Source organism: Lissotriton helveticus, chromosome 5_1 (assembly GCF_964261635.1).
Source record: "Lissotriton helveticus chromosome 5_1, aLisHel1.1, whole genome shotgun sequence".
NCBI lineage: Eukaryota > Metazoa > Chordata > Amphibia > Caudata > Salamandridae > Lissotriton > Lissotriton helveticus.
In genome coordinates this window covers 201,294,268-201,302,674 of record NC_136065.1, presented here as the reverse complement: position 1 = coordinate 201,302,674, position 8,407 = coordinate 201,294,268, and positions in this window count along the sequence as shown.

The following is an 8,407-nucleotide window of genomic DNA, read 5'->3' as shown; positions in this document are numbered from 1 at the left end:
GGCCTAAAGGCGACCTTGAAGCTGGGCAACCGGACTCGAGCCTGGCAGGGATGCTTCACATGCGGTCATTCTGGGCAAATCACTTAATCTCCCTGTGCCTAACAAAATGAGTGTGTCAGTCTGTAATGGAACAGATGCTCATGTAAAGCGCTCTGATAGCTTCAGGTCGAGTTTGAACTATATAACACCCCCCCCCCCCCCCTCCCCCCCAAAAAAAATGTTTACTTAAAACAGGGTAGACATATGAACTTGCCAATGCTTGTTAGCATTGTTGTTGATCAGCTTCAATCAGATAAGTAAGTATCTATTGCAAGTCTTCCCTTTACATAAATTTCTTCCGCAATCCCTCACGTTTTGTCAGTCACTTACAGCTCTCCTACCCGCATTGCTTTGTAGAGGCCAAGGGCTGGATGAACAGGTAGTCAAAACACCTTTATGAAATAGTGACAGGCACTGTCAGAAGCTCCCACTGTCGCGTGCCTCATTTCCAGCACTCTCAGCTGTGCCCCGTTATGAACAGTCATCCACACCCTGAACTCAGCCGAACACCCAGGTCCTGGAGGCTAGTCGGTTTGCAGTATGTGAAACACAATCCGCATATGTTGTATGAAAAACAAAATTACAGAAACACGCTAGGAGTTAGCTATTGTAAGTCTGGCCGCCAATGGGCAGAAGGTGAGTCATTTTCCACGAGGGGTTGTGTATGGATGGGCAGAATCTCCCTCATCCTCCCCCAATAACAGCACCAAGGGGTCCATAGGTAGGGACAATGAATGAGGCATAATATTAAAATAAGACATGCAGATATGACCTAAAATTGCTTTAAGTTGAAGGACACTCATATTCACAAATAAATAGCCTTTTCAAATGGCATTCTTGCTACTATAGTAAAAATAAAAGGGTTTCATCAGGAGTTTTCACAACACAATAATAGCAGGAGAATTTTGATACGCTTCTCCTCCATTTCACATTCGCAGGATTGTCCCTCTTTCTAATTGCACACTTCTTTGGCTAGAGTCCTAGACAGTGACGTTTGGCTCTTCCGAGTAACAGTTGCTATTCACTATCTATACAACCTATTCATTTTCACTTTGAATTTGTTCTTAAAGAGTTTTGTGTGCCGAGGAAAAAAAGATGTGCAGAAAAACTCACAGATACACAGGCCGAGGGCTGCATTCACCACAACCTTAATTTCTCTTTTGTTCAGAGGCTTTAAATTGTGCTGGCAGGGCACACATGTACAGACACAACCTCACACACTTACTGCAAATTGATTTGCCTGGCTGATGATCTCACAGCCCTGAGGTCTGTGGCATCATCAGACCAGTGAAACCTGGTGGCATGGAGGTAAAGTTTACGTGGGACACTTAAAGCTGAAGCCCCACAGCACAAAATGCTGCATGCCAATCAGGGGTTAGAACCACGCCTCCAGTCTCCACCCTTTCACAACTCATCACAGAGAAAGGTCTGGTCAGTAAGCTTCACGGACCCACATGCCCAGTTGTAAGTTGTGAAAAGGTAGGTAACGGTGTGCAGGTGGGAAGATGAGAACTTGAACCGGCGCATTGTACCACCACCAGTTTTAATTAGAGATGGGTGAGCCAATGAAAGCTCGAGCCAGGCTCGAACCTGAACCCTGTCTGTAGCTCAATGCAAGGTCCTGTTGGAACCTTGAGCCCATGACAAGCTGAACGTGTGGCTCAATGGTTAGTGCGATTCAGAAAAGGGGGTGGCCCTGTTCCCATCATGCACTGGGACAGGAACAGACTAATTTGCATATAGCCAAGTTCTGAGCTGGGATGGTGCAGTGAGCTAAAAAATGGTGATGGATCAAGCCCTGATCTTTGGACTGGGTAAGAGTGGTCTGCTTAATTCAGGCACTCTGTTCATCACCACCCCCTTTTCTGAATCAATTTGTCCACCATAAGTGTGGAAGGGTATACTCAGATGTGAGTCCCTTGCTCATTGCACCATCAGGATTCAAGCAAGCCGGGTCGACGACGCCTGAAATGGCAGAAACCGGTCCCCGGAAGCTTGTTTCCTTCCCAGTATAAGAATTGGCTTGGTAGTTTGGTTTGCCCTGTTCCCATCATGCACTGGGACAGGAACAGACTAATTTGCATATAGCCAAGTTCTGAGCTGGGATGGTGCAGTGAGCTAAAAAACGGTGATGGATCAAGCCCTGATCTTTTTGCCTGGGTAAGAGTGGTCTGCTTAATTCAGGCACTCTTTTCATCACCACCCCCTTTTCTGAATCAATGGTTAGTGCGGCAGACCCTGATGCAGAGGTCTAGCCCGGGACCAGGGTTCAATTCCCTGCCTCAGCGGGTCTTGGGCTAAAAATTCCACGGACCTGATAATTCTCGCCTCGGTGCCTATTCCAATCATGGAGTCCCACTCTGCAACTCTGGGCAATAGCTTGCTTAATCTCCACAATGGCCCCCACAACGCTAAGGATGCCTGGCCTCCACCTTGGGGGTGCCCAGGAGTGGACACCTCACAGGGAAAGCCAGGATGGATTCCACAGCGGTATTCATACAAGTGCCTTGAAACCCTTGCGGGTGAGTAGTGCGCTATACAAGTATCAATTTACAACGTTATTGTGATTTCTCCCTCCCTCCCTCTACCCGGGACGTGGTGTTCCGGCAAGAGTTGACAACCATGGAATTCGAGAACCAGGTTTGAGTCCCGGTGTCGGATCAACATCATGTGACTCTGGGCAAATCATTTAGTCTCTCCTTGCCTATAAACAATGCATTTGACCTTGTGTAACGTAACTTGTGCCCATATAAAGTGCTATAATACCTTTGGGTCGAGTTCACACTATATTTTAAAAACTATCGAAGAATGGACTAAGAGGTAAAAACACAGCCTCAAAATGAGGAAAGACAAAAAGATACCTATTTACTGGCCGAATTGTAGTGAGTGAAACCAGAAAACACGGCTGAATTGCAGCTTCCCTACTTAAAATGGATGATCTTAGGCACATATTTTATTTCACCAAAACTCATTTTTCTTCATTATTGTGCACGAAAGCACTTTTGAATAAGTGAGTTCATACTACCAGTCGTACAAAACAACCACTTTTAATAAGTCCTTCTCACTGCAAGACTATAATGTGCCATTTTAATGTCTAAGCTTCCACATGTTAAAGAAATACACTTTTTTGAACTTGGAAGAAACGTTATCATATTTTGTGTGGTTTGTAGGGCTGTGCAAAGTTTGCATAGTGCCACTACGCACACTACGCAGAATTTTGGAAAAAATGTGTGGAAAACGAGGGCACATCCTGAGGGTCCGAGTGCCTGGAACAGGGGTCCCTCGTGCCTGGGCAGACTCCCTGATCTCCCCAGCCTGGTTGGGTTGGAAAGCAAGGACCGGCCCCGGGGCCTGGGTTTGGGAGCACCCATCCTACAGCCTGCCAAGAGACCATCTGCCTGGGACAAGGGTCCCTGGTGCAGAGCCCCGGAGACCTGCAAGGCTCCCGGGCAGTCCTCCCCCGGGCGGCTAGGCCCAGGAGCGCTTGCGGGCCTGAGGCCCAGCCTGTGCTTTTGGATTTCCCCTGAGCCCTGCAGCCCTGGAGCCCTGCAGCCCCGGAGCACTGCAGCCCCGGAGCCCTGCGGCCCCGGAGCCTTGCAGCCCCAGAGCCCTGCAGCCCCGGAGCCCTGCGGCCCTCAAGCCCTGCAGGCCCAAGCCCTGCAGCCCCGGAGCCCTGCAGCCCCTGAGCCCTGCAGCCCCCTAGCCCTGCAGCCCCTGAGCCCTGCAGACCCGGAGTCCTACAAGGGCAGGCGGGGTAGGAGCCCTCCCGTGAAGGCTTGGGGTGGGCAGCTGGGAGTCCTTTCGATCCCAGCCATCTGGTCGCACCTTTCCCCTCGGCCATCTGCTCACACGCAATGCTTTCCAATCGGGCGACCAGAAGCCCGGGCTTCCCTGGAAGTCCCGATGAGGTGCCATTCGCCTCCTTGATCCCAGCGAGGGCTCCAGGAGGTCGGATACATTAGCGCCTTGGGTCCCCTCTGTCACCTCGAGTGCACGGATTACAAGAAAAGGGGGTAGCCTTCCTCTGGATTACTAGGGGCAGAGTATGCCCGGACAATCCTCCCGGGCTGGTGGTTCTCTGCCGGGGACCAGATGGGCTATGCCTGGGCAACAATCCTCCAGGCCAACGGCATGGCAAAGTGCCCAAGACGGGCTCCAAGGGTCCTGGGCAGTCCTCCCCTGGGCGTCCGGGGCTTCCTACCCCCAGGCCAATGGCATGGCTGAGTGCCCAGGACTGGCCCGATGGGTCCCTGGCAGTCCTCCCCTGCGCGTCCGGGGCTCCCTCCTCCAGGCCAACGGCATGGCCGAGTGCCGGGACTGGCTCCATGGGTCCCGCGCAGTCATCCCTCGGGTGTCCAGAGCTCCTTCCTCCAGGCCAACGGCATGGTAGAGAGCCCCGGGCAGTCCTCCCCATGGCATCCGGGGATACCTTCTCCAGGCCAATGGCATGGACCAGTACCCTGGGCGGGCTCCATGGGTCCCGGGACGGGCTCCATGGGTCCTGGGCAGTCCTCCCCTGGGCATTCAGGGCTCCCTCCTCCAGGCCAACGGCATGACAAAATGCCCAGGCAAGCTCCATGGGTCCCAGGCAGTCCTCCCTTGGGCGTCCGGGGCTCCCTCCCCCAGGCCAACGGCATGGCGACTTCCCAGGGCGGGCTCCATGGGTCCCAGGCAGTCCTCCCCATGGCGTCCAGGGCTCCTTCAGGCCAACGTCATTGCCGAGTGCCCGGGACGGGCTGCATGGGTCCCGGGCAGTCCTCTCCTTGGCATCCGGGGCTCCGTCCTCCAGGCCAACGGCATCGCAGAGTGCCCTGGACGGGCTCCATGGGTCCCGGGAAGTCCTCCCAGGGGTGTCTGGGCCCGAGAGCTCCGTTGGTCTCCCCCCCGGTGTCTGAGGCCCAGCCAGGGTCCCCTAGCCCCCAAGCCCTGCCCTGCATGGGCAGGCAGGAGCCCTACCGTGAAGGCTCGGGGTGGGCAGCTGGGAGTACTTTTGATCCCAGCCATCTGGTTGCACCGTTCCCCTCGGCCATCTGGTCGCACGCAATGCTTTGCAATGGGGCGACCAGAAGGCCGGGCTTCCCTGGACGTCCTGATGAGGTGCCCTGGGTCCCCTCTGTCACTTGGTGCGCGTGGGTTCAAAGAATGAGGGGTAGCCTTTCTCCAGATTACTAGGGGCAGGGTATGCCCGGACATTCCTCCCGGGCTGGCGGTTCTTTGCCGGGGACCAGATGGGCTATTCCTGAGCAACACCTCCCTAGGCATCCGGGGCTCCCTCCTCCAGACCAACGGCATGGCAGAGTGCCCAGGACGGGCTCCATGGGTCCAGGGCAGTCCTCCGCTGGGTGTCTGGGGCTCCCTCCCCCCAGGCCAACGGTATGGCAGAGTGCCCGGGATGGGCTCCATGGGTCCCAGGCAGTCCTCCCCTGGGTGTCCGGGGCTCCGTCCTCCAGGCCAACGGCATAGCAAAGTGTCCAGAACGGGCTCTATGGGTCCCAAGCAGTCCTCCCCTGGGCGTCCGGGGCTCCGTCCTCCAGGCCAATGGCATGGCAAAGTGCCAAGGACGGGCTCCATGGGTCCCGGGCTGTCCTCCCTTGGGTGTCCGGAGCTCCCTCCCCCAGGCTAACGGCATGGCCGAGTGTCCGGGATGGGCCCAATGGGTCCCAGGCAGTCCTCCCCTGGGCGTCTGGGGCTCCCACCTCCAGGCCAACAGCATGGCCGAGTGCCCGGGACAGGTTCCATGGGTCCCGGAAAGTCCTCCCCAGGGCGTCTGGGGCTCCCTCCTCCAGGTCAACGGCATGGCCGAGTACCCTGGACAAGCTCCATGGGTCCCGGGCAGTCCTCCCCCGGGTGTCCGGGGCTCCCTACTCCAGGCCAACGGCATGGCCAAGTGCCCTGGACGGGTTCCATGGGTCCCGGGAAGTCCTCCCCCGTGCGTCTGGGCCCAAGAGCTCCGGTGGTCTTCCCCATGTCTGAGGCCCAGCCGGGGTCCAACAAGGGCAGGCGGGGTAGGAGCCCTCCCGTGAAGGCTTGGGGTGGGCAGCTAGGAGTCCTTTTGATCCCGGCCATCTGGTTGCACCTTTCCCCTCGGCCATCTGGTCGCACGCAATGCTTTCCAATGGGGGCGACCAGATGGCTGGGCTTCACCGGAAGTCCCGAGGAGGGGCCATTTGCCTCCCTGATCCCAGCGAGGGCTCCATGAGGTCAGGCACATCTGCGCCCTGGGTCCCCTCCGTCACTCGGTGCGTGTGGGTTCCCAGAAAGAGGGGTATCCTTCCTCTGGATTACTAGGGGCAAGGTATGCCGGGACACCCTACCTGGGCTGGTGGTTCTCTGCCGGGGACCAGATGGGCTATGCCCGGGCAACACCTCCCCAGGCATCCGGGGCTCCCTCCTCCGGCCCGCAGCGTGGCAAGGTGCTCGGGATGGGCTCCATGGGGCCCAGGCAGTCCTCCCCCTGGTGTCTGGGCCCGAGAGCTCTGGCAGCCCCACCTGCGCCTGAGTCCCAGCAGCCGGGGTCTCCGAGCCCCCGAGCCCTGTGTGGGCAGGTGGATGCTCTACCACGAAGGCCTTGGGGTGGGCAGAAGGGAGTCCTTTTGGTCCCAGCCATCTGGTCGCACCTCTCCCCTCAGCCATCTGGTCGGCTTTCCTATGGGGTGACCAGATGGCCGGGCTTCCCTGGAAGTCCAGATGAGGTGCCATTCACCTCCCGGATCCCAGCCAGGGCTCAAGGAGGTCGGGCACGTTCGCACCTACGGTCCCCGGAGCCTTGCAGTGAGCATAGGTTTCCAGAAAGAGGGGTAGCCTTCCTCCGGATTGCTAGGTACAAGGTACTCTGGGACCCCTCTCGGCCTAGTGGTCCTCAGCCGGCAGCTGGACGGACCAAGATGCCGCCCCAGCCCTGGGTCCGTCCCTGGGCCTGCAGCGTGGCACGATGCCCTGGATGGGGTCCAGTGGGCCCGGGGAGACTCCCCCTAATGGGCTTGGTCCAGGGGCCCCGGGGAGGGTGGTCTCCCCACCCTGGGCTTCGTCCTTGGTCCTGCCGCATGGCAGGGTGCCCGGGACGGGGACCGGGGAAGCGTTCCATGTGCCTCCGGGCCTGGGAGCCTCGGATGAGTCCAGGGGCCCGGTTGGGCCCCGGGTTGGGTGCCCTGGCCCTGGACCCCGTCCCCCGGCCTGCCGCACTGCCAAAGGCATGGGTCGGGTTCTGTGGTGCCCAAGGAGCCTCCCCTTGCTTGGTTGGGTTCAGGAGATCCGGTCAGGGCCCCTGAGGGCCCTAGGGAGGGCGGCCTCCCCACCCTGGGCTCGGTCCTGGGTCCTGCAGCGTGGCAGGGTGCCCGGAACGGGGTCCGGAGGGGCCGGGAGGCTTCCCCTGTTCCTCCGGGCCTGGGACCCCCGGCTGGATCCAGCGACCCGGCCGGGCCCGGGTCGGATTCTGGGGCCCTGGGCCCTGTCCCCCGCCCTGCCGCACTGCCAAAGGCCCGGGATGCAGTTCCATTGTGCCCCGGGAGCCTCCCCTTGCTTGACTGGGTTCAGGAGCTCCGGCCGGGGCCCCTGAGGGTCAGGGGCCCAGGGGAGTGTGGCCTCTCCACCCCGGGCTCCGTCCTGGGTTCTACCACGTGGCAGGGTGTCCAGGACAGGGTCCGGAGGGCCCGGGTAGGCATCCCCTGCGCCTCTGGGCCTGGGAGCCCCGGCTGGGTCCAGGGGCCTGGCCGGGCCCCGGGTTGGGTGCTCGGGCCCTGGGCCTTGTCCCCCAGCCTGCCGCACTGCCAAAGGCACGGGACGGGGTTCTGTGGTGATTGGGGAGCCTCCCCTTGCTTGGCTGGGTTCAGGAGCACTATCCTCAGGGGCCCCTCGGAGGGCGGCCTCCCAACCCCGGGCTCCGTCCTCGGTCCTGCTGCTTGGCAGGGTGCCCGGGACGGGGTCCGGCAGGCCCAGGGAGGCTTCTCCTGCGCCTCTGGGCCTGAGAGCCCTGGCTGGGTCCAGGGGCCCAGCCGGGCCCCGGGTCGGGTGCTCCAGCCCTGGGCCCAGTCCCCTGGGCTGCTGCTTCACCAAGGGCCCAGGACAGGGGTCCGTCGGTCCCTTGCAGGCCTCGCCTGGTTGTCAAGGTGTCCGCGGGCCTGGGCGCCTGCTCACTCCTGACCAAATGGCTTCCCTTTCGTGCCCAGCCATCTGGTCGCCCAGGTCCCCTCGGCCATCTGGTCGCCCAGATCCCCTCGGCCATCTGGTCACCCAGATCCCCCCCGGCCATCTGGTCACCCGCAATGCTTTCCAATGGGGTGACCAGATGGCTGAACTTCCCTGGAAGTCCCGATGAGGAGCCATTTGCCTCCCGGATCGCAGTGAGGGCTCCAGGAAGTTGTGTACTTTC